This window comes from Dicentrarchus labrax, unplaced genomic scaffold, assembly GCF_905237075.1.
Source record: "Dicentrarchus labrax unplaced genomic scaffold, dlabrax2021, whole genome shotgun sequence".
Lineage (NCBI taxonomy): Eukaryota > Metazoa > Chordata > Actinopteri > Moronidae > Dicentrarchus > Dicentrarchus labrax.
This window is the reverse complement of record NW_026136711.1, coordinates 27,149,728-27,177,017: the sequence shown is the minus strand read 5'-3', so window position 1 is coordinate 27,177,017 and position 27,290 is coordinate 27,149,728. Positions and strand designations below refer to the sequence as shown.

The following is a 27,290-nucleotide window of genomic DNA, read 5'->3' as shown; positions in this document are numbered from 1 at the left end:
TGCAGATTCATTTTGTTCTTGTACACGGTGTACCGTGTGCAAAAAACGTGTGTAGTATGAAGACACTCGTGTGTGTCTGCGTGTGTTTCTATGCATGTCCCAGTGGTTGTGATCCCACACCAGAGATATGAAAGCAATTAATCTTGGTTTTAGTCATGGTAGCACTGATGCACAGAATAGATTTCAACAAAAAGAGAAGGAGGAAAAATATAACTGTACGCTCAGCTCCAGTGAATAAATTTATTACCAATGTCTCAAACAAAACTGGTTTTGTCAAGCTACAATTACCTTGACAAAGAACCAATACCTTGAAGCCTGGCAATAAATTTCTTCACTGAGCTATGTGTCCAGATACATTTCTCTCTCTTTGTTCATTAGTTCTCACACCGTAGCAAGCAGTTTGTTTGTAACAACAAAAGACACGCAAAATTAAATTATAATATCCATGAGGAGAGAACCTTTGCATTTACACAGTTGAAACATCCAGTCGGTTCAATTGTGTCCTGAATGCACATCATTGCCTAATGTGGGTTATACTTTGCGTAGTTTCAAGCAAGCAAACTGAATGGTTATGTGCATGAGTATAGCATTAAATCATGCTGATCCCTTCTATTGGTTACCTGGCTACACGAATGTGCCTCACACACTGAACTCTGATGGGACTGTTCCCATGATCCCGGTCAACCACTCCATTTAATCCATTTCTGCGTTCTAACACCAGCTGATGTATGTAGATGTAGTACTGATCCATACTATACATCTACTGTAAATGAGTCCCGCTCTGCAACGGTCACTGTTGGCTAGTGCATAATGATTAGTTGTTACTGCTGTCGTTTGGATGAGTGGGAGAGTAGTAAATGGTTAACTCAATTTTCTGCCTTGGATACCAAGATTCTGTTTGGCTGCATTAAGGTCAACAGCCCATTTTAACATCAACTGAGTTACTTAGATTTTTAGCTACGTTTCTTAATGTTGTTTTACATATTCATATAAAAGTCCATCTTGGGGTGAGCGCTGCAGACTATCGTAGGCTATCAATGCTGTGGTAAAAAATAAACATTAAATAAATAAGAGACACGGGTGAAATAGATTTGCACCATAATGTTCTCCTAAATTTTTTTTCCCATTTTGGACCTTTTCCACTGGTGGTACTGCGGGTCCGACTAATACTTTAACATGGTTGGATAATGTGACAAACAGGGCCAATATTTAGGTCTGGAAATATATTTATACACAGTGATTACTGGGTTTGCTATTGACATCAGGCATCTTTAAAACAATGCTGGTGAATCGAGATTTTTGCTAAAAAAAAGTAAAGAAAAAGGTGGACTGTTCTTTTAAGCCAAGTTCACATCCTCCATACTCCAGATAACTGTATAATTCACAGTTACTTAAACTTGATCTACAAATGATGGACAAGCTATTTGATCTGACAAAAGTTGAGCAAAACCCGCCAGCCTGTTATTATGGACAGCTCAAGTAGAGCTGATACACTCACAAGTGACTTGACTCTTTGCAACACATATCCAACAAACCCCTTTAAACCAGGTGATCTATTCAAGCTCTCTACATTGGTCGGCTGCTCTAACACCACAACGCCACATCATCACTGCTTCTGCTTACATAAAGCATTTAAAATCAGCCCACAACCACTCCAGCATCCACCTGAAGTCTCAAATTTCCTCCAAAAGAGGCAGAGTGAGGTTATCGTCTTTCTCTGAGCAGGTTTAAATGTCACAGCCTGGACACCCAACATTAGCTGTGCAAACTCACACACTGATACAACCGTTCCATGAGAGTTGGCTGAATGAAATGAAAACTTACTTTGCACACAACCAAACCAGCTGACGTTAGCTAACACACTGCCAAATCTCAGCAATATTTTGATTAAGAGGGAAAGAAGGTCGGCAAAGAGCCAACTGTAAATTTGAGTAATTTGTTGTTTTACATTGTTGGACAAAGTAACGTCTTGTTTCACAACACTGACCTTGAAATAGGGCTCCTTTATAACATAGTTCATGAATTAGCATTTTCTAAAATCAGTGGTTCTCAAACTGTGGGTCGGGACTCCTGGTGGGACACAGAGTGGATGACCAGACGAAGAATAAGGAGTGAAACTAAGCTGAATAAATGTAATTTATGTAGGGAGAAAAAAAAAAAAAAGCTTGCTGATGCTATCGTGCTGACCTTTATTACACTAAAATTCAACTTGGATCCTTTTTTTTATTAGTGGGTTACCCTTTCATTGGTAATAATTGATAAAAATTATGGGGTGATGGGGCATCACCTTTTTTCAGATTTTGAAGTGGGTAAATTCAAAAGAAGGTTGAGAACCACTGCTTTAAATCAACAGATTAAAATGCACTGAAACAGAAATCCAATAAAAATACAGAGTTGTTCTGATACCGAGATGCTGTATTGAGTATCGGCAGGTATGTGTGTCTGATACCGCTATGATACCACTTAATTTATTAGCTCAGAAATAGGACCCTGCTACTTCCCAGCCGTGTCCTGTTTGCCATTTTTTAGTGTATGAGATCGCATTCATCTGCCAGTCAATACCACATTTACACCAGACTGCTGGATGTTTACAAAGGACATGCCATTCACTCGCCATGTTCTCGCCAGGTAAGAACACCCAATACAATAACTGCCACGCAACGCAAAAATCTCAAAACTGACATCAAAACTGTTGTTTTTGAACCATTTATATCCAAAGATTTGTTGAGAATGACAAGAATATATTAGTCCTTTAAGACAATGAGAAGTAAGAATGTATGAGGAAGACGGCAGACAAGCACTGAATGCACTGGAGCAGAGGGACCTGCTGGTACAACAGATGTTTTCCACAAGAGAGCAAGAACACACAGAAGGCTCAGTTACACTTTTCAAAATCAAAAGAGAATTTAGACTAGATGAAGTTATAACAGAGAAAACTTTGTTGATGTTAGAATTCATTTCTGAAAAACACAATAAAAGTTCTTAAAAAAGTTATTTCAAGCTACAGTAGTTTGAGGTAAAACGTCAACACAATGCAAATGTTTTTTTTACATCCAGGGATTTACAAACAGCACAGATTCAATTAAAGAGTGCTGCAAACAAAATCAAATTTAACTGTATTACCCAAAGAAGGAAATTCATTGGTCAGAGCTGCTGTCGTGCTGTACAGTGCTGGAAGAGCGGCTGATTTTACTCACAACTCATATACCAAGGGTTTCTTGAGACAAATCCAAACTCAGTTTTTTTCTTATTTGGTTCAATTCAAGCCATCAGGAAGTCTAATTAATAATGCAATTCAGATTTTCTGTGGGCACTATTCTGTGCGTGTACTGCTGACTCACTCAGGCATCTGAAGGCTTTCTTATTTCTTTAGCAGCAGGGCTATGCTGACAACTTAACAGTGTTTTGTCTACAAACAGGGCTGTTATTGGATTAGCCCAAACCCTCACAAGAATCAGACACTGCCAAAAGTAACTCTCTGGCTAGAGTATGGGAGGTAGAGGCAGTGAAAACTACAGCCATAGTAGATAGCATGAACTGTAATACTGCAATGATACTAAAATTGGGACACTTCTTCTCAGTGCCTGTATGTGTGTGAGAGTATAAATATAGATGTATTTGAGCCTATGGGCATTGTAGTCAACAGGCAGAGTTGTAAAATAAATTGTGTACCTACTGCAAGTGGAATAAAAAGACACAGAGAGACTGAAAGAAAGAGAGAACTCAACTGGGGTAATGATAAATAAGAGGCTTTTATGACATAAATGCAGACGAGTGACTCACAAATTTTATCTGTGCCTGATTACATGCGTGTGAGGCGGCACTTGAGTGTGAACATACTTGTGTGCATGTGCGATTTTGTTTGTATGTCACGTTTTCCTCAGAGGAGTACTCCTAATAATGAATCACCTTTGAGAGAACAATTTTCAAAAGGGTTTTTGGAACAAAAAGGCTAAATTTACATTTTCAAGTTCGATTGCAGGCTCATTTAAATGTCATGAACTTAGAGCCAGCCTCTAAACAGCAGCCGGAATGGGACAATCTTTGTTGAGTAATGTTTTACTAAATAGAGCCATGCTAAGGTCATATTGACCTGATCCACTCTACACAAGAGCCTACTAATGAGGTAGAGAAACTCGCACACTCCACATACTTTTAATGATGACAAGCTATGGTCAAAAGAAATTCAATTATGTTTCTGAGCAGGGCTTGCTGACCTCTTGTGACCTTGTGTCATCAAAAGGAGAGGCGGTGGAGAGGGAGGTGACGGGGTTGGTGCTGGCCTTTAAGAGATACAAGGAGTAAATGGATGTGAGCCGAGTCATAAAAAGTAAGAGGAGAAGACCTGGCATACGATTTTTGGAAAAAAGTTCTCTAATCGACTCTCTAATCGCCAAGTTGTGAGAAGGACTGAGTGTGCTTTGGTGCACAAGCCAATGCATCTGAGAAGATTCTAAACTGAATGTACGGTCCACTAAATCTTACACCGTAATAGGTACAGGTGAAATTTGTTGAATACAAAACAACCTTTGAATTCAAAGGAACAGTTTGACATTTTGGAAAATAAACTAATTTGCTTTTTTCACCAAGAGTTAGATGAGAAGATCGATACCACTTTCATGCCTGTACAATAAATATAAAGCAGCAGTTTTGCGATTAGCTTAGCTTCGCATCAAGACTGGAAATAAAAGCCAGCCTGGCTCTGTCCAAAACTAATAAAATCCTTCTACCAGCTCCTCCTCTCACTAGGTAACATGTTATATCTTGTTTGTTTAAGCCGTACAAGCATAAAAAATGTCAAGGTGGGGTTTTATGGAGGTTATGTGCCAAATATTTCTTGGCCACATACAGTAACTTCCTGTAGTCTCTACTGGTTGCTTGGCAACTTTATATTGATGACAAGCCAAAACCTTGCTTCATGGACAAAGAGACTCCTTGCATTCAATTTTTATTCATATTATGTATTTTCAATACATTTGTATGTTTTTTTATATTCTGTGTGAGTGAAGTATGACCAAGAACGAAGACAAATTCCTTGTGATGCTCTCTGGAATCAGTTACTGAAATCAAAAAGCAGATTTCTTAACAAATCCCCAGAGCTTATACATTTGGGACCAGTTCCAGTTCAGAACCAGTTTTCAGTACCAGGAGGACATACAGAGGTTAAACTGCTACTGCACCACCGTGAGCGGTTCAAGAGGCTTGGGTTGTTATAGGAAGAGATAAAACCAGAGGACAACCACTTCCAACCTACAGTATCAGTACAATATAGTAGCACAACCTCGTCTCCTCACGTGTTGTGGTGTCTTGGACTCCTGCCAGATCATTATGGTCTGTCTGAGCACCTCTAAATGTTGACAAGGGCATGCAGCATTTCACAGCATCCAGCAGCCAGATAAAAAAAAAAGCCATGGACACAAAGTTAAACTTCAACTGGACACAAAGACAAATCTAAACAAGAAACAAAAAAATCTCAGGAAGCTTAAAAGGCGGTTCTTTGTCATTCATCTCCAAGTTACGACATCAAAAGTTTTGAAATGAAACAGCATCAGTAATATTCTCTCTGAATTCCCTCAGTGTCTGAAATCCAAAAAATATTTTGAGTGAGAGAAGGCACTTACACGTAAATAATGCAATACACAAGCTTTCTTCATCTGTCAAAAACCTCAGCCAGAAAAGGCTCAGTCAGCATTCGTGTTGGACACATCTAAGCCACGATTTCATCCCTAAAATGACGACGATCACAAAAGGTTTGTGTTTGCTTCACACAAATATAACGTTGGGATGATTTGGACATTTTTACAGTCATGCTATATGTGTAGAGTTTATAGTCAATCAGCCAAAAATAGCCCTCCTAAGTCAAATCTTTACTTTATGATGGCTGCAGCAAATCTAATTGAAGCTGCATTGTGATAAATAATGCATTTTGGTTTTCTCTGAGCCATTTTGGGAATGAAATATGCAAACACGAAAATGACTTCCATAAACATAATGTGAGGCTGATGTGCACGCAGTGTTGTTGCAGAGCCATAGTGAAACAATTTGAGAATGCAGTTTGTTAGCACAATACTCAAGCACTTCTGTTGATGAGTTCAGCTCGACTAGATTTCCCATGTGTCTTATTCTCCCTCTCTCAACTGTAAATCTGATCAGGCGCTGCTCAAAGAACTGCCTAATATCCTCCTACGGCAAGCCTGAGGACAAACACAAACATACACGCATGCACAAACACTAAAGTATTTATTTGTATGAAACTGTGTTAGGATGGGCTCAGGAAAATTACATGGAAACGGTTTGAATTTAGTCCTGGTGTCCTGAGGGGTGACGTACAGTCGGCTGCGGACGATAACGGATGTTATTCAAGAGAGGCTGGGTGGATTCCATCTACTGCTGTCCATCGGTTTACCTGGTACTGCCAAATTGAATAACAAGTTTACACCCGCTGTGTAAATTCTCTTTATTGAATCGACCCATTTTTTTTTCAAATTTGTCCTTCACAAACAAATCTAATCATAGCTTTGTCCCTTGCGAAAGCCTGATTTTGCAATAAGAAAAAAAACAAACCCTCCTCTGACCATCATTATGGAATATGAGTGGGAAACATGATGGAGGGACAGAAGGAAGGAGAAGGGCAGAAATCAATTCAGCACACTTGTAAAAACTTTTGAAAGCTAAAAAGTTGTTCCCAGTCGTTGTATCCCCAGTTGATGGGAGATTGTTACATCTCTTCACAACGCAATATATTGTTAATCAGAGCAGAGAGTCTACTACATGTGTATGGTGTCAGAGATTTGTTAAGCGTTGAAACCTGCAGGGCTGGCAGAACCTCTTGGCCCTCAGAGGGGTTGTCAAGTAATTAATCTGAGAATAGCCGGGGCAGTCCTGAGCAATGAGCCCCCACATCTGACAAGGCTTTGATTGCGAGACAGGCATCTGAAGATGTGAGGAAGATTCTTGTAGCCTCGGCAGGAAGAAGCGAGGAGATCAAAGTGGTCTGGCGATGTTCCGACACAGCAGAGCTTGGGCTTTTGTTTGCTCTAAACATGTTTTATCTGATGAGGCCTGCTGGCCAATCTCAGAGCGTTGTCTTTCTAATCGCCTAATCCTTCCACAGCAGACGCTGCCTCTCAGAAAAAAAATAGACAAATACTGAGGTCATCTACGCTCTGTACATGCTGAGTGTGGTAAAGGCAGTGTACTGTACGTGTATATATGTAGTCAGATATATAAATGTATATGCCGAGGAGCAAATATAAACAAAAGATATGCAAAGGTTATCAGAAAATACTCTCTGTATGAATGCTTAAGTTGATTTAAAGATTTTCAGTGAATCTAACTCATTCCTTTAAACCAGACAGTAGCGTTTAATCCAAAGAAATCCGGCTAAAGCAAAGGCAACAGATTGTTCCTTGCAATATACATACAAGTTAAAATTGCCATCAGATTTCACAGAGTGACAGGCTACAGTGAAATAAAAGCATTGATAGCAAGTTATTAGAACAAAATATCAGAAGGCAACATACAAATAAACATAGGTGTCTTGAGATTCATTAAAAGGAACATATTATTTTGATTATAATCATGTTATGTTATGTTATGTAGCATACTGCCATATTAGAGGAGCTTAAAACATGTGGTGTGTGATTGTGCTTACAGTACCCAGAAATATTTTTCATAGTGATAAAACAATCTTACTGAAGTATTGTTTTTGTGTTCATATCAATAATTTCATTCACCAGTCAAAGAAAACACTGTAACCATTGTCCTATTGTAAGAATGCATAAATGACCTTCTATACCAAACGGCTAACAACCATATGAGCACAAACACATGAAATTTAACAGCCGCAGACAAATCAATCAACCTGAGGCGCAGTCTGTAGAGCGGGGGGGAAAAAAGGTTCAAGTCTCTCCTTTGACTTGAAATCTGGCTCATTTAGAGAGTTTTTCATTTTCAAAGTGGTTTATTTAATGAATCTCATTCCCTTATGCATAAGAAATGATAATTAAAAAGGAAAAGGGCAATTTACTATAATCATACCTGGTTATATTTATATATCAAACAGACATTGAATATGAGTGGCTACGTTAAAATGGTGGTGCATGGTGAATACATATATTTAGAAAGTGAACAAAAAACTCTTTAATGCAATAAATGTGCTTTTTATGTGTGTTACTGTCTGATAATGCAGGCGGCTCTTGTACCCTGCACACATACCTGGAGACAAGTCTGAATACTGATGTCCCAATTCTGCTATTAACACCTTGCAAGCACACACTTCTCAAGTTTGTATATAGTACAGTACGGTATGTGAATGTGTGTCAGCAAACACACAAATGTAGACACGAGACAAACGTGTTGCAATGTGTTTTCTTGTGATAATGTACTGGAACCAAGTGTTACTTCCTTTCATTAAAACTTTTGATTCCAGGTTTCACATAGGACCTTTAAATACCTTTCTATGCTGAAAAGAGTACTATGGATGCTGCTCTTGAGTTGACTGTAATCATAAAGGACTGCTTTGCATAATATAATCAATTTAATTAAACTGCACGTATTGCAGAACTACTGTGTGGCCAACAATCATAGACAGATAAATCAATCGTGCTGATATATCAGCCAATATTTACTTAATAGCAGATACATTTTATTGCTGTATATGTTGACCTATAAGTAACAACAACACAGTATCGCCATCACCTATTTGTTCTCCAAAGAGCACTGACAGGTTTATTTTTCAGCTGCAAAGTGTCTGCCTTGGTTCATATTTTGATATAATTTGAAGGATTCCTTCTAAAAAAAATGTATGTAACGTGATTATATCTTTGTAAAAAAAATTTACTTTTAGTTGATACATTGTTATCAGATTCTATAAACTCTACAATATCGGTCAGTTTATATATTGTATGACTATTGTTATCATGTGCAACACAGAGTATGGCAATAGTATTGTATTGTTAGTTATATTGAGATTCCACCACTGTTGAAGATATTGTAGCATATGTGTGTGTGTGTGTGTGTGTGTGTGTGTGTGTGAGTGTGAGAGAGAGAGAGTGTGAGAGCGTGTGAGAGAGAGAGAAGAGAGGGAGACTCTGACATCTTCCCACATTAAAAAGGTGAACCTGACAGAACTATTGAGCTGTGGCAGCAGGTAGTCCACGCTGAAACCCCTGAAATGTTAGATAAAGATGTAGCAGGAAGAAAAGCAGCGGTGAGATGCACCTTGTGGGGGAAAGAAGAAGGAACACAATGGTGGATAAGATGCGCTGAGAGAGAAGAGATATGTTTCAAGTGCTTTTGAGTGAGTGTCATGCATTGCACTAGTTGCATATCTATGCATGTACAGCAGGTGTGTGTGTGTGTGTGTGTGTGTGTGTGGAAGAGCATACCTATACTGCCATCCATACGTCTCAATCTCCCCATACATCCACCACCACTGCACTAATTCACCCTTTTCTTGTATTTATTCCATTTAAGTCACTGAGGAGGAGGAGGACGAGGAGGAGGAGGAGGAGGAGGAAGGAAGATATGACCCAGTTTTATTTTCTCCAAAGAAAACAGACGGAGCAACAGAGAGAGAAAAATGAAGTGAGAGAAGAAGAGGAGCGGCGAACATCACCCTGAATGAGAACAGAATGTAATGAGGGCTAATTTTCATGCATGGCTCTACATCTTCTGGCCTACCCGCAATAATCACCAACCCAGTTTGGTCAAACCAGAATATTGAGGCAATCTCCCCCTCCGAAAACTGTTTGCACACAAGACTCAGAGAGCCAGAATTACTGAAGACTCTTGCAATCGTTTTACTGACACAAGATGTGACGCATTCTTCCCCCAAACACATGAACAGACGCACCAGGTGGGAAGGTTTGCAAGGTACACCTCTCTTCTTACGGCATATGCATAAGGAGAGAATAATAATTGGTTGATTATATGGTCAAAGAATCGCATTTGAGGCAGGTTTCACAGCACTTGACCTGATTTTGTGACCATTTATGTAAGTAAACCTAATATTACAAAAGGTATACTTGTATACAGAGGCGTAATTTAATACTGCAGTGGTAGTTCTACAATAATTAGCACTCCAACACCCCTCAATATATATATATATATGTATATCAATAAACTGGTACATGATGTCAACAACACCAAGGTACTGTAGGCAGTTCCCTTCCTTGGAGCAACATACTAAAGGCTTTTGTAGGCTGCTCATGTAAGCTGCTTTAGAGCACAGAACATCTGTTTACGTCAGAAAGGAGACACTTGACTGAGATGGAAAGGGGGCGATTTATCCAGTGTAAAACAAATCAATGTTTGGTTCAAGCTTCACAGAAACATGATCAGAGGGATTATGTTAGTAAGGGGCTGGCAGCCATATTTGGTAAATTTGTGGAAAGTAAATGCAGTGGATGTTAAAAATAACAAAGAAACTTTCACAACTGGAACAGTACCCTCTACAGACTTGAGGATAAAAATGCTTGAAAAGGAGAAATGATTTAAGATTTGTTGGCCGACATCTATTTTTTGTGTTATAATATATGACTTTGGTTCTGTTGTGTAACATTTGATAATGTTTTACCTTCTATACTAAAGTAGGAAGGTTTTAAAAGGTTACTGTGAAACATGTGTGGGCTTTAAGACGTTTATAGACTTTCTACTGTGGCTGCCACTAATTTTGTACATACACACCTACAAACACAAACTAAACTGACCTCTCTAAGCACAAAGACTTTTTTGGCTGAGGTAGCTCCCATTTTATGGTCCCGATGATGAAGTATTTTGATTTGTATATGCCTTATGGTTGACCACACCACACCTGAGGTGCTGTCACGGCATAAATAAAACAAAAAGACTCTTTAATCCCTTTAATGCTGAAAAGTAGTCCGTGTGTCTCCATTTAGCAGACAAACATTTACATTTAATAAAGATTAACAACAGACGATGGCAGAGTGAAACTTAACAATAGCTTCATTTCATTTCGCTGTGCCGGAGCCAAGTCCCTGCTAATGTGCATGCTGGCTCACTGGCACGGTTTACTGGCACACCTAAATGGAATGAAGCCATCAATGTTTTTCAGCTGTGACAAGTAAAAATTATGGGGAGTTTCAAAGGATAGTTAAAAAGCAACTTCTCACCTCGCTGCAGTGATGTATATTATAATGTAGGGGGGCTGACAGTGATATTTAATCTGTGTTAATCAATATATTGATATCAGCATCAATGAAAATGAAAAATAATTAATGTGAAGAGCCACTTCCAATGTGTGTATGTACTGTATGGTTAAACCTGAGCTACAGTTTTCAGCGATAAAGCTCTGATAAACCACGTGTATGCTACCTGCCCAGCTCCAAAGAACAGACTGACAACTAAAAGTTGAGTATTCAATAAATAAATATATTTAGTCAGTATTGTGTCAGAGTCATGACTTCGCTACCCTGGGGGGAAAAAAAGAGTCAGACAGGACCCTGCTGTTTCCCAGCAGTGTCAGGGATAATAAAATTATGTGTGTGGTATTTGATTGACGCACATTGGACACTTCGGACATTGGACACAATCGCCCATACCCGATTTTGTATTTTGGCCAGTATCGGAGGACTATCTTGATACTGATACTGGTATAGAACAACTCTATTTCCATTTCCAAGCAATTATTAAGGCTATTATTAATATCCAAGGCATTTAGTAGCACATGTAGTAAAACACTTTTTTCATGTCTAAGAAAAAGAGGTATTAATCCACACAAAATGTTGACTTGGTCCTCCGTAAATAACATTCGTATTATGATGGCAAGCAGGTCTTTGAACACAACAGTGCTAAAAACAGAATATATGAATGTAAGGGTATCCGAGCGTACATATAGCAACCAGGTGTGATTGGTTTGTAACGCACTATTTCTCATAAAAGAGCCACAGGATATGAGGTCCAGATCTAGTGAGCTTCCAAAAGGCCATCGTTTATCTGCTCTGGTCCTGTGCAGCTGTATAAACTTATGGGGCATGAACAAGCAGGTCAGCTATTATGAGAGACCAAAACTAAGTAACTGTAACACAAATGGCAAATGTTACACACTACAGATGAAAAAATACATCAATTTCAACCTCTTTTATTGTGAGATAAACTAAGCTTCCTTTAAAAGAGCTCCAAGATGAAATGATGCCTCATTCGTGTTTTAAAAAGATCTTACTCTGTGTCCGACATCTGAAACTTTTCCTTCTTTCATGTGCTTTACTGTATGTGCTTAAAGCCACAGCTCACAAGATACTTCTTCCTCATGAAAGGTCACCTCATTACTGTTCCCACATTAAGCAATCTGATCTCAATTTTATGCCACACTGACCTTTGTTTCTATTTCGGTCTGCTCTGCAATGGTAGCACCCATAGGTTAGTTGGCACTAAGCTGACATTTCCACCAAAAATACTCAACTGCACTGGGGAAACATTCAGGCGCTGAATGGGTAGTTAGCAGATTATGCCATGTTCTGCATTTAAACCAGTTTCACAGGCTTTTCCACCCACCAATCAGCAGCCCTTTGGTACCAGTGTGGCCACATGAAGTTGATAAAACTACCTGCTGCTGAATGGGGGGTGAATGGCTCCAAACTGGGTGTCAATAAAGGGAGTGTCTGCACATGGCTGCTTTGTTTGAGGCTTTTTCAGCTATTTCTAGTGTTGTGTTCTTCAGTTTTTAGGTACTATACTCTGGTGCAAAAAAAGGCAGCCAAAGTATTTAAACTCAGAGTATATGTGCACATGGCTGTTTTGTTTGTGGTTGCAGTGTATTCCACAATATTTCAACATGACAAGAAATCAAACACTTCTTTTATAAGACTGATACACCAAAATGGGACGTAGATGTTTTTTTATTCATTCATTCTATTTGTTGGCAAAGTGAGCATCAACAATGGATTTCACTTTGTGTTGTGGTCACAAAACTGGATAGGAAGCCATTGGCAGGACATCGCTGATCAATAAGGAAGGGATCCTGCACACTATTTGAAGCTCACTACAACATTTTGTGGGATTAGATTTATCGTTTGTCCTGTGATGGCTTTTCCATCACACCCAACCCTTAAATCACCTCTAATCAATATTTCTATCATACAAAGTACCAAATACCAATGTGAAAGCAATGGTACAATATAAAAAGGGGTCGTTTGTAGTGATGAACCCACAGAGAAGCCGGTCCCCTGGATTGTCTACACAACGTTTTAAATGAAGAGAGACCATTTCTTTTGTACTTGTCCAAGTATTAAAAGATAAAGGGGATAAATATATGACTGACATCCAGCAGATTTGTTGGATGAATTCATGTTTAATACACTAAAGAAATGCTGAAAGACTTCAGAACAAGGCTATGTTTATAATCTCATTAATTCCCTGTTAGCAGCAGTAACTGAGAGCAGCTGCTGCTTACATGGAAGCGAAGTGTGAAGTGAAATGACTTTCAACCTTCACAGAGGTCAAACCTTCTCACATGAAGCGTGTTGTTTGACTGTGGAGCAACATGCAGTACAGTAACAGACCAGCGAGTTGCACCAGCTCTACCCACTGAGGTAAAGTGTCTCATCTTCTCTATAATTAACTGGCGATGGGAGTGGCCCGCATCACTAGAGGGACAATCTGATTGGATCAATTGACACCTCTGGCTTGTGATAGGTGATAATGTCCTATTCTGAGTGGATAATGCAGAGGTAATCTGCCCTGTGGAGATCCCCATCGCTGTCGAGCCCCCACCCAAGCCCCAACTCTGTTAACAACAGATAATAAGATTACAGCTCGGCCCGTGGCTGATAGAATTACGACTATATCAGGGAGGTAGATCATTTCAGGTTATAACATGCCACTGGATTCAACTGTAGAAAAAGTCACACATTGACAGTTTAACACCTCACTGTTGCAGTAATGGACCCTGGATAATGACATTGTGTCAATATGGGTCAATATTTTTTAGGGTTTGTTAATTATTATAGTGTATATAGGTATGGAGGTTCCACTAATACACTGTAATCAATAAGCATTACCATAATGTGTGACAAACAAAATATATATAACTCTGCAAAGATGGCCAGCACCGCATTTCTTTTAAATAAATACATATATGTCAAGTTAAATAAACAGTATCAATGGAAACTTCATAATTAGAAGTATTTTAAAAGTCAGCTGATTTTGTCTAATATTAGAATGACACTTGTGCTTGAAACGCTCACTGTGGTGTTTATATTTAAAGTTTATAAGTCATCAAAAAGTAAAAACCTGAGGGAAAAAAATCCAATTCCTCCATTGCATGCTGGCTTATACCGACTGTAAGACAGTGAGAATGCACTATTCTTCTTGTGCAAAAGCAGAAAATTAGTCAAACAAAATTGGAAACAGAAGGAGGTGTTTTGTTAAACCAAATACTAAACATAGACTGAATCCCCTGCTGACTGGGATTAAAACTTGGGACTCCCACAAAAAAAATCTGCTCCCTCATCACTATTGTGCCTCTGTAGCCCGAGGCCGTACATGCACAGAGGGGTTTTGTTAAATTTTCTTGAGCCAATAAACTCCAAACTGAGAGAGTACAGTTGCTACGTAAGCAGCAGCTAGTGAAACACACCACGAACAGAACTGGAACTACAGACACTGAATAAATCTGTGGTCCACTGCAAGTGTGGTTTAGCGCACCCACAAATTAAAAAGGCAGCAGTATGTTGTCGATATAGTGCTGCTGAAGTTTCCACACGCACGATGTAGATCTAGTCAGGTTGAAGTGAGAGAATTTCTGCTTCTGAATCTAAATGCTATAATCTTATCTGCCCACTGGAGCAGGAAGCAGAGAGGCACTAAATTCCCTTCTGGTGATTGGCTCTGGCATCTTTGGAAGAGCCTCACTGACACACACACACTTATTGGAAACCCAGGACTGAGGAGAATTTCTCTGGTTCTACTCCTCTGACTTTGTAATTTAGAGTGAAGATAAAACAAAGAAAAAGAAAAACAGCGCTGTATCTTGGGCAGCTATCGTCTGTCTGAAAAGGTTGTTTTTGCTGGCTGGCTGGCTGGCTGACTTAACTGGCCGAGTTACTGCAAGGCTGGCACATACCTATTACGTGTACTTGGATTGTGCCTCACACTCAAGTTTAACTCTCTCTCATTAATAACAGCTGACATAACAAGAAGAAGAATTAAGAGTTTAAATACTGGAGGAAAATTTGCCTCTTCTCTCGTGCATTTGTTGTATCTTCTAAATATATCCAATGATGGTTAGGTCACAGTATATACATTTTATCTTGATCAATTTATAGACCTTTGGACTCTGCAATGCCCAGAGGAAAGATCAGTATTCAGTCTGCAGGTCTTGGGGAGGACCACTGCGTATGTGAAGAAAGGTCAATAAAGCCTTTAGTGAGCGTGAAGTTTAACACGCTGCTAGCATAACACACCGAATCTTCCACTGAACTGTCAATGGTTGAGTTGTATTATGGGTAATGTAGGCACCAGGTTTTGACTTCTGAAGGACAATTATAAACATATTTTGTCATTTAATTCGGAGGTCTTGTTGGCAAGATAGATAGATATATAGATGCACAGAGTGAAAATAGTAAGGGTCTTTGAGTTGATTCTTCCAACTCCCATGTTAATACTTCAAATCTCCTGCGAGCTGTGTGCACCGATGGGCTGGGCTTGAAGTCCAGGTTGTCTATAATTGGCAGGGTATCTCAAATATATGTTTTTATGAAATCTGAGGGGCATGTGCCAAAGCAAAAATGATTAGTTTTTGAGGTCCAGGTGCATTATTCCTCAGTATCTTTGCCATTTTCTACTAAACTACTGCCCTTACTTGAATGAAAATAACCTGGTACACGTATCACACGTATTCCACTATTGTTTATCACTATTTGTTTGCAGATCCAAATTAAACATTTTCTGAATATTTCTAAACATTTGTACAAGCTTACAGCACAGCACTGACATCTTTTAAAAATGATAACAGGTCAACTAAGCAGGGATTCATTATTCATAGGAGGTTGATGTATCAACAAAATCTCACAACATATGCAATATTTAGAGAGGATGAATGTTTCATGAGAGGAGGTGAATATAATGTAAGTCTAATGTGAATGTTATGGCATTCTGTTTTACATTTGACTCTGATACTCATGGGAAAAATTTGAACACTGCCTCGCCTTGCTTGTTAGCACTTACTCTGTCACACTGCATTATCTGTGTGTGTGTCTGTGTGAGTGTATACTATGTGTGTCTATATTTGTGTTATGTGTCAAAATAGCACTGAATAGCTGCTTCATCTCGGGTTCAGTAGGTAAAAAGGAGAGGTCAAGAGAGAAAGAGGACAAGATTACAGCTTCTATCAATTTATAAATCCCAAATACTCTCAGCTGAGGACTTGTGAACTAAGCTGTTGGACCGTTTTTGTGTATATCGCAGCTCAGCATCCATTCCTCTCTGTTGCCTTTGATAACAGAGTGCACAACAGGAATACACATTTATTGGCTTTTTGGATTTTGATGTTAACATAAATAATATGGCAAGTGTAATATGTTTTAATCTAATCAGATTAATATGTCCTAAAGCTGTCACTATCTGTGTCTAATACTACCTGAGAATTACAGTCATTAACGTCAATCAAAGACTGCACGAAAACACATTTACAGTACGTCGTACAGTAAACCTGAGTGCCAGTATTTCCCGCCTCTAGCTAGCTTTTTCCGTTTCTCCACGTAGCTCATACAAGCTTGAAAGGAGCCTCGAGGAGAGAGGCAGCATCTCAAACAAACTTGATGTGAGTTGGAGTGAAAGTGACACAGTGAGGTCAGCCTGCACCCCGCGGCGTCACCTGTTCCCACCTGACACACAAACTGGTACAAGCTCAGAAAACCAGCTGCTGAGTCAGCGGGTAAGGGGGAAGGTTTTTTTTTTTTTTGAAGGAGTGGGCAGAGGTGACAGAACAAGTGACAGAGCCAAATGAAAAGATGGGAAGCTAATGTGAAGTGTGTTAGGGAATCAGAGAGGGAGGGAGAATGAGAAAGGAGGGGGGGGGGGGGGCAGCTAGCCGCTCAATGAAGGATGCTGAAGTGAAGTTAATGTCGAGTAAGTTGGACAGGAAAGGGTGACCGAGACTGAGACAGAAAGAAAAAAGAAAAGATCATCGAAGAACAGGAGATGATGTAATACAAGTGTTAAGAGGGAATCCACATCAGCCTCAAGAGCCCTTACCTTGTTGTGTTAGCATCTGTCACATTTTGGAGGGTGTTTGTACAAAGAACAATGCAGGGGTGTGATGTAATTAAAAACTGAGTTCACACATTTGATGCTTTGTTTCAGATTTCTTAGCCAAAATTAAGCTCTGGGGTATCTTTGTCTCTGAGTTGAGCCTCCGAGGCAGACCTTCTCAGATTGTGTACCAATCCTGCCTACTTTGCCAGGATTTACAGAACATTTGTCCTAACTCTGACCTTAACGAGTAACTTAACAGGGAATCATTGCCATGGCAACAACCGTGCATGTAGATGCAGCGGCCGATAGCTTTTATAAAGTATTTTTTCAGCTTTATTACTGAAATCATCATTGGATGATGTCTGATTATGGGCTAAGCCAAAACTGGTCACATCAACTGGATTCAGGAGATTTTGACAACAGCTGTGTATTCCGATGCTGCAGCTTTGTAGGTTAGCTCCTTCAAACGTCTCTGTTTTTGTTTTGTTTTCGGCTTTATTGATGAAACACGCATTACCTATGGCAGAAACAGCCTACAGTCATCAAAAAAGGAAGCATGGGGTTTGGATTAAAGAACAGCAGACTCTGACACAATCTGCCCAGCCAGATCAGAGGGACCAGCCAACCATGGCTGGTGCTTGATCACCCCCGGAGGAGAGGGGAGTCAGATAGGAGCCATGCTGGCCCAGCTTGGATTTAAGGCTCTTGGCTAATGTCTGGTTTGGATGAAATGGGCCTCCGGCTGGCCAAACAACTGGGCACTGTTGCTTAATGTGAAGATGAAACCATCTTGCAAAATAGCGATGACTTTGCCTTGTAATTTACACCCAGAAAGTATAAAGAAATGTCACAGTGATGCTGAACTACTAATACTATTTCTAGTATTAAAACTAGTAAGCTAGTGGTTTGCTGTGCTGAACACCTTTACAGGGGTTGGGGAAAATTCACATCTCCTATTTACTCTCCATTGCCTCCACGGTATCTGCTGAAGCCTCCTTGATAGCATCTCCAACAAGTCCAGGTCTGAACCATCGTCTTGGCCATCACTGAAGGTGGGACCCTCTGGGAGATGTTTCAGGTTATGCAAATAAAACATTATGTGACTGGAGTCAAGAGTTAATATGTAACTACAGTTCTGTGAGTTCTGGATGACCACCAGATTATTTAGGCGATCTGGCGAAGATATGCGGACAGTATTATTTTAATATATCATACGTTGAAAAAGTCAGTCAAAAATAATGTTAATGTTTTCTATCAACAGTTTTTATTATCAAACTGTTCAGAAATACTCCCTTTCGTCTCAGCTGGCTGGAGGCCTGTGTCAGTGTCTGTGTTGGATTGACAGCAGCTGGCACGTTGTGCGGCCAGCAGGGGAACAGTAGACAAAGTAAACAAACTGCTTTAGCTTACAAGCTACAGGCAGACGGTGTTATTTTTTAGCAGTAAAATTTTGAGTGCAAAGACCACGCCAGCATCTAGCCAAAGTTTGTAGGTAAGTCTGTATGCTGTTTAATGTGCTGCAGCTGAGCTGATTAATTAGCTATCTAACCTGGAAACTGAGAGCTGACTTTTTGCCGGTGGATATTTGTTTGGTTGCTTGTTCAAGAAGTTAAAGTGCAGGAGAAGATGTGTGTTCAGCAGGAAAGGTAATGCGGGATGTCGTATAGCAGGCAGCTGTCTGGGTGTTAGTCAGTGTGACAATCTGCCACTTATAGAACGCTGACACTAGCGCTTTATGCAAATGTGGTTTGATACGAGGTGATTTGTTTGGCTGTATGGAAACAATACCATCTACCATGAATGTAGATGGAGAATTGACGGCATTCTGACAAATGACCAAACCCAGAAATATGAATTTCTTCCTTTGAGTTTCTTATTTTGTCTCAAAGGTAAAGACAGGTTAATTACAGCAGTGGTTCCCAATCCTTTTCTCTCATTGAGTAAACTGATGACCCCTGACCCCCTTTTATGGGTTTCATATTATATTCATGCATATCAATAACAGTACAGAACATGTGATTGATTGAACTGTGCAATGAACACAAATAGTGAATGCCTTTTGGATGCAGATTATTTCCTGTGAATATTGCATCAGAGAGGAGATTTTAGGAACTTTTCTGTATTATGTTTGTTTTTTTTAACAATCACACATGCTTCATAAAAATAAGTTTCTTCAGTGTTTTCTTACTCTGTTTAAAATAAATAAAGTCTTACGACCCTCCCATGCAGTTTTGGTGACCACTAAAGTGTGTCAGGACCTGAAGGTTGGGAACCAGTGAGTTACAGGATAGATGCTGTAACAGATAAAAATATTTAATTTAATTTGAGAGGGATTTTGAGAGTTCCTTATGGGTTTGAATCATTGCCTTAGGAGGCTCATTTTAGGGGAGAAAGTCTTTCCAGTCTTTTTAACTGACACTTTCATGTTAGGTGACAATTGTATGTTCCACCAACCAACCTTTAGACCTGCAAGATGCTACCATTTTCTGATTATAAGAGCAAACACTATTTTCAGTCGGCAGTTTAGTAATCACAGCTATTCATCAGCTCAGTGGGCTCAATATCATAAAGCTCCATTCATTGTAAGTGCTGGAGTAGCATGTAGCAGCCATCTGAATACAATCACAAAGTGGAGAGAAAAAAACAAGTTGACAACAGGTTATGTTCTGCAGTGACTCAGAAATAGCACAAATATCTCTACCACAGATTGTTGTGAGCTCTTATGGATGTGCACTACCTGGAGATGATGTCACCTCATGGGTCTTATAAAATATTAACTTTTGCTACCTTGAGGGGAAATGGGCTTGAATGGGAAAAAAACAAAAGTGTTGCAATAGCCGGGGACTCGGGAGCAGCAGAAGCACCTCATTGTCTCTTTAAGTGTTTTCTGAGACTGAACCATAACCACCAGTAATGAGCAGGCCCTGGTTCTCAGAGGAGGCCCTGTTTATTTGATGAGGGAAGGGGAACTCATTCGAAATTAAATGACATCGTGCCCTAGGATTGCTTTTATGTAAAAATGCCCTGAAGGACTGTCACTAGGGCTGTATAAATCCAGTATTTCAGGAATTGTACTCAGTGTTTCATTTAAAATGGAATTACTAAATGAAATAACTAGAAGGGCAAACTATAAAAGCCTTGCCATCTCCTTCAGTGTTTAATTTTTAAGACGTATTAGGACTTAATATACTAATTTGGTTGTACTTTTGTGCACATTTTGTAAATGTGCATTAGAGCTGTTTTCATAAACCTGAAGCCCAGTTAAATTTGGTTCAGTCTAACCGAACCTAATTAACCAAACTGATCATTTTGAACAAGAATGGACAATCAGCATCCATGTCCATGTTTGTATGATTGAAAATAGCCCCTTATGTGGGCATGTGAGTGTGATTATTTATGCATGTACATGTTTTGTGGTCATTTTTTTGGACGTGCACTCCAGGCTGTCGGCATCCTTTACATAAACAAGTGACGCTCTGAACTCTAATTATAAGCAAATGAAGTAAGTTCATTAGTCACTGAGTAAACAAGAGGAGTGAGGGAGAAGAGGAGGAGTGGTGCACATATTCATGCCCTTGTTTGAAGGAGCCACCTCAAAAGGAAGATCCTATCCTGAAGCCAAAACTTGACCGAAACAGTATTTGCAAATTAATATTTTAATCTGCTACTATAAAAACTTGCCTTGGTTGTGAGGGTTTCCCTTCAAGTCTCTAAAGTTAAGCTCGTCAAACACATCCTGGATCAATGAAACTGATACAACAAATAAGCATATTTGCAAAAGATGCAGTTTACATTGATTTCAGAGTCTGTACAGGATTCACCAGGCAGAGAGGAATAGAAGGACTTTTGTTTTTGTTTGTATGTAACTTGTATCTCTGAAATTCCTTGTTGGAAATCAGGTTACTGTTCATACAAAAAGAGTCATTAAAGCTAAAAGCTTAACTACAAGCACTGCTTTTGTTTTTTGGAGAGATACCAACAGGAGGTTCCCATTGCCGTCACAGGGAAAACCACCTTGTCTCTCCATTTATTTCCATTTCTTCATTTTAATGGGTTTTCTCTTTACTATATTGTCATTCATGGGTCAATGTGTGTGTTTATAGTGCAGTCTAAATATAACTGCTGCATTTTCTTTTCACATTCAAGCCTACTCACTACACCCTCTACAACTCTCCTCTTTGATGAGGGATGAACGACTGAATTCAGACGAAGGTGTTTGAGCATTTCTTGTTTTATACTGAAAATATAGCTTTTCATAAAACCAAGAAAGTCAATAAACAAAATATAATATTAGAGGTTTTTTAAAGGAATTTGAATGATTTAACACGTTTAACTACTGTTACAAGGCTCAATATTTGGGAGAGATGTAATAACTGATATTAACATATACATAAACACGTAAACACACTCACTTTTGATAAAGAATTCTTAAAGTTGGGTTTTTAAAAAAATTGTAATCAAGATATGTACTGAGCAGAACAATAATGAACTTGCTAGTGCTCGTTGGTGGACAAATAGTGGAGACACTGTTTCTGAAACACCTAAAACAAATCTTGAAATTTTGTTCTTCAATTCTTGTTACTTACCAGACAAAATATACAGCAATACCGATATATTCGTCTGGTATTCAAATTGGTCCCAATCTTAACCATAATTAGCCCAACGATTGTCGGACAAAATATGTTTCGTTGTCCATGGATACGACCCATCATATGGTATGGTTTCATTAGTGTATAATCACCTGAAAATAAGAACCATTGTGGTTTCGTTACCTTAGAATGAGTTTCCATAGAGGCCGCAATGTTGAACCACCATGTTTCTATAGTATCCCAGAACAGACAGACCAAACAATGGCTGTAGATGGGGTTGCTTGCATTTTTTGCATGTTTCACAGGCACAGTAGTTTCTCTCTCGCGGTTTGAAGGAGAGAGTGAAGCGGGGGAGTCGCAATCTGTAACTACAGCACTAGATAGCACAAAATCCTACACACTGGTCTTTTAAAAAAAAGGACCTTCATCGTCATGGCTACAATAACAAACACATGGTTATGGTTACTGTTGGTCTTAAACAGGAAAGAAAGAGTGGTCTCCTGTATTAAATTTAGTTTAACAAATCAAAGACCTCAGAGATACATTGACTGGAGGTCATCATTAAACTTCAAGTCAACAGTGCAGGATTTTACTGTAAACAATGTAACTGTGTGGCTGAAATAGTGACGGATACGTGCAGCTGGGTATGTCAGCCCCGCTGTTACACCAGCTCAGCAGGCGATGACTGTGCTCTGAAGAGATGTGTAGTGAGTTTTCCCAGGGGACTGAGAACACTAATATGAATGATTGAAAGACATAAGAAAGAGGACGGGAGTGGAGAGCGGGAGGGTTAGTGGAGTGGCGAAGAACTAGAAGTAGGGATAAAAAGAGAGATGGAAGGATGTACGGGTGGAATTGGGGTGGGGGTGGGCTCAGAGGTACCCAGAGTAGGAGAAAGGGTAGAAAAAGAAGGATGTAATCCATGATCCAGATGGAGGGAGGCTTGCTGTTGGGAGCAGCAGGGGATTGGGGCTCTCAGTTAATGTGACGGGCATGCTGGGTAAAAATAGCCTGGGGAAGCAGGGCAGGAGTCCTCTATGATGAATAATACACAGAGGAGGAGGAGGAAGGAGGAGTGGAGTGTGGAGAGGAGGGGGCACTAGTTCTCTTAGATAATAATATAATTAATTACAGGAATCCTGCTTTCTCATTACCGATCTAGTCTCTAAAATGACAATGATAAATGATGTCTTTTTTGTTGTGTGTCAATATTTGAAAGGGTTGAGGATAAGTCAAAACATGCCATAACTCATGTGAGACCACAGAACAGCGGGCGTTACAAAACCATTTGGTTCTTAGAGAAGTGAGAGGAGAAATGTGCGGCTTTTATCCCCACTATATCCACAGAGACACGGGGATATGCAGTAAGATGTTTCTCTCTATCAAATATTCACACAGGGGAAAAATGCATTGTATAACACGGGTCCCCACAGATCTTGTCTAAGACACTCTGTACTGTGCATCAATACAGGTACATTTTGTTTTATAAATTCAACAGGCAGCACCCTCATAAATCTAATTTTCTGCCAATGAAAGACTTTCAGTACCTCTATGTGCATTACCTAACTGTACCAGACGGTCATAATCCAGACAAGGATGTTCAAGATAACGAATTATAAATTAAGAAAGCATCAGTGTTTAGTGGGCTGTCTGTTAGCAGCAGAAAACACATGTACAAACAATGGAGAAGAGTAAATTTAACACTGTACTGTGTTTGATGTAGAGCCCTCATGTGTTTTTATCACTTCCTCCACTAAACCCAGACCCAGAATTAATGTGTCTGGTCACCTTCCACTAACTTCCACTGCTTCAGTAGAAAATATCACTCCAGAAAAATGGGAAACCTAATCCATGTCAAATTCAACAATGACAGTGTGTTTCAGCCAGAGTTCCTTATTGAATGCTAGCAGCAGCAGCGGCGGCGCATTGTTTGAGCCTTACTTGTGGAAAATTGATTGCCACAAGCATTATGTTGCTGAATGAGTTTGTTTACCCTGCTCAGTTTACAAAAATGATGGGGGAGATGTTGCAGCCACTCAGTTCTAAACTAATCACCCTGTCTCTCGATAACACAACAAAAACAATGATGAATTTGTCTGTGTGAAAAAGGTAGGCAAACCGCGCTGTCCACTGACTGACAATCTCACAGACTGACCATAATGCCTTGCTAACTGCCAATTCAGCTCAGTGGGGTGGAGAGCTTTTACAACCGTGATGTGTCTGTCTCATATCTATAAAAGTGGTGCACAGTAATCATAATGTCTTTAATGAAACTATTGCCAATTAAACAGGAACCGAATGTATGCGGGTCACTTGAGTGAATGGGTCTTTGAAAGCAGTGTCTTGACTGAGATTACGAAGCACTTGAAGATGGACGGAATCCATTTATGGTTAGGTTGACATCATATTCATCATGTTCTCCTTCTTCTTCTTCCTTATTCCTAATTATTTTCGGGAACATTTTGTGGCTTGTAGACTTCAAAAGCTTGGATACAATCTCTTCTGCATGTCTACAGTAAGTGTGTGTTTGTGCATGAGAGCCCCTGTGCACAGTATACACATGTGAGTGTTTGTGTAAGTGGGGAGGGAAAAAGTGTGTGGCGAAGGATGTTAAAGTGGTAGGGATCTACAACCAGAAGCTAAAAATGGACTCAAAGTGCTTGCCATCCTCTTTTTCTTGCCGGATGTGAAACCGACATTCAAATATTTAAATGACAATGCTGGTGTGACATTGAACCCTTTTAGTAGATTTATCAACTCAAGTAGAAAGAATGAAGGGAGCCAAAGTGAAAAGTTTAAACCAGTGAATAAAGGGGGTGAGAGAGATAGAAGAGTGTCTCCTTTGAAATTTAAAAGGCTATTTATTTGAAGTTCTGTTTAGTGGAGCATGCCCTGCACAGAAAAACATCATTACACAAATATATGAAGCTTGTTTATCGAATCGCAAAAGGCTACAAGACACTTTTGTGGGCAGATTGCACAGCGGGAAGTGTGCGGTTTCAAAATACTTTTTTTCAGAATGGATGTTTGGGTTTTATTTGTGACTTAACTGAACCTACATAGCGTACCCAGACCATGAAATGTCTGTTTTCAGTCTGGTCTTTCAGTCTGCTGTGGGATCACTCACAGAGCCAAGCAGGGGAGGGAGAGTACAAACAGTGCAAAAGATGAAGATGCCCGTTTAGTAGTGTGTAACAACATTAAAGATATTATCAATATCTTGGAGTATAGCAAAGGATAAGGCTGTGACTGTAAAACCATGAATGGGTAAATCTGTCAATACTTTCTGATACTCTACTCAGGCCCAAAGCCATTTGTTTCTATTGGAGACATTAAAAAAGAAATAGAAATATCTAACATAATATAATAATTTACGTTATTTCCTAAAACATTTGTAATTTGCTCAAACAGGAGAAGAAATAGTGCTTTAGGGGACTATTTTCAGATGTGGATGAATACATCTTTGGTGAGTATTTATGGCAGAAGGATGGTGTATGTGGAACTACAGTGCCTGTGTTGAGCATAACGAAGGAACATGTCATCCAGCTACATCTAGGGATGGGAATCAAGAACCAGTCCAAGCTGAGAATCAGTTCCAAATTGTCTGATTCATCGGAATCGCATGCCACCGAGCTTATCAATACCTTTTATCAATGCCAGAAAAATGTGGACTCATTACGCAAAGAGACTCAAACTACCATAACTGTAGTCTTTTTGTACATTGTGTTCAGACTCAGAGATAATAAAACAGTTGCGCTGAAGATGAACCCCCCCACACACACAGAATATTGATCAGGAACCAAAAAGAGAATTGACAAAGAATCGGATCAATAAGCAGAATTGATAATGGTATTGGTATTAATTAAATCTTATCAATTCCCATCCCTAGCTACATCAGGCTTTGGGTACGCAGGATACTCTTGTTAGCAGGGACAATCCGTGGTTGGATTTAGTCTTCTCTTGACAGTCAGAAAAATATAGTAATATATAGTAATACAGCCCAATATTTATTATTTTGGTTTGCCCTGTACTGATTTTATTTGTACTGATTTTATTTGTACTGATTTTAAATACATGGAAAGGCCAATTCTAATGACATTAAATTACTGATCACTATCAGCCCCAAAAGACCCAATTGCAAACGCAGTTTTGAGCCAGAGTATTTGGAGTATTGGGAGTATCTGGAGTGAAATTCCAGGTGAGTGAAGACCTTCCAGCTCCAGCGTTAGAGAAGCAAAAACAGTGGAGGTCACATTTTACTGCAAAACAGACTTTCAGAAATCAGCATCTACAGCTCTGAGGGTTCAGTTGACTCCAGCTCTGCATCTGGAATCGCTGCGGTGACAGAAAACAACATGTAGTGATGCCGCTCTCACACATCTGTTCAAGAAACAGAAAGTGACAAACTCCCTAAAAGTGGATGACAGTGAACGAGAGTGAGTAAAATTGCAATAAAACGTGTTTCTCTCAACATTGCAATGGATACCCGGAATTTCCTCTTCTTTTTTGTTGCAAAATCAATAGGCATGCTTCACTGTACCTCAACTTGTCTATAAATGCCCTCTGTGGCTAAAAAGGAGTCATATTCTATCAGACTGACAACCGTATATCTGACTGAACTGACAACACAAATATTTAAGTTACAAACAAAAGGTCTTGTGACAGAGAAAAAAAAAAGTATATTGATAAATATGTAGCAGCTTACTGTATTTCTGCTCTTTGCTTTCACTTGTATAAAAAAGGTCTGACCTTGAACTCTGCAGCTTTAAAAAGGCTTGACAAAAAAAAAAAAAAACAAAGCCAACAATGGGTTCGACCTAAATGAGCACAACACAGGCTCGGTTTACATCTGCCAAACCGACGTTGTACGTGGCAGCACAAACATCTGTCAGGATGAAGAGAACTGTCAGTTAATCTGGCACTCGGTGAGAGATTTTAACGCCGGTGGCTCGGCTGCCAGCCGCTGTGTCCCAGACAAGGGATCGCGAGTGCGGTGTGGAGCAGGCAAAGGAGTTGCTGATTGTAGCGCCATATTAGCTGACCCCAGATGTGTACTGAACATCAAATCCTCTGCAGTAATTCCACTTGCTGCTCCAAATACCAATCGAGGGCTGCCGGTTGCCATGGCAACGGCACTCCTGTCCAATATAGCAAGCAGTGGGTCTGCCAGTCTCTGTTTCTCTGTTTCCTTCTCTTCCCCCCCCCTCGTCTCTTTGCTCTCTCATCTTCCTTTGTGTCGCATGTGTAAATACCACAGCATGGATTTGCTGCAATGTTTGCTTTTTCTTTTCTTTATTTTGTGACTCTGGCCCCATGCTGATAGCTCATATTTATGGACTGTGCCTTTAATGTACTGTAAGTAGGGGTTGGTTAAGGGATTTTTTTTTTTTCCCCAGATGCCAGTGAGTCCTGCTGGCTCGGAACATGTTTGATGTGATCCGACAAGATGAAACATTAGCGTTTGACTTTCAGTCCCAATTTGCA

General features: G+C 39.6%; 1 protein-coding gene across 2 annotated transcripts in view; it reads right to left on the bottom strand.

The window, feature by feature from the left end:
- slc12a5a (solute carrier family 12 member 5a) overlaps nt 1-27,290 on the bottom strand; it is a 153,858-nt gene that overhangs the window by 98,594 nt on the left and 27,974 nt on the right. The gene's annotated exons all lie outside the window — the stretch shown is intronic.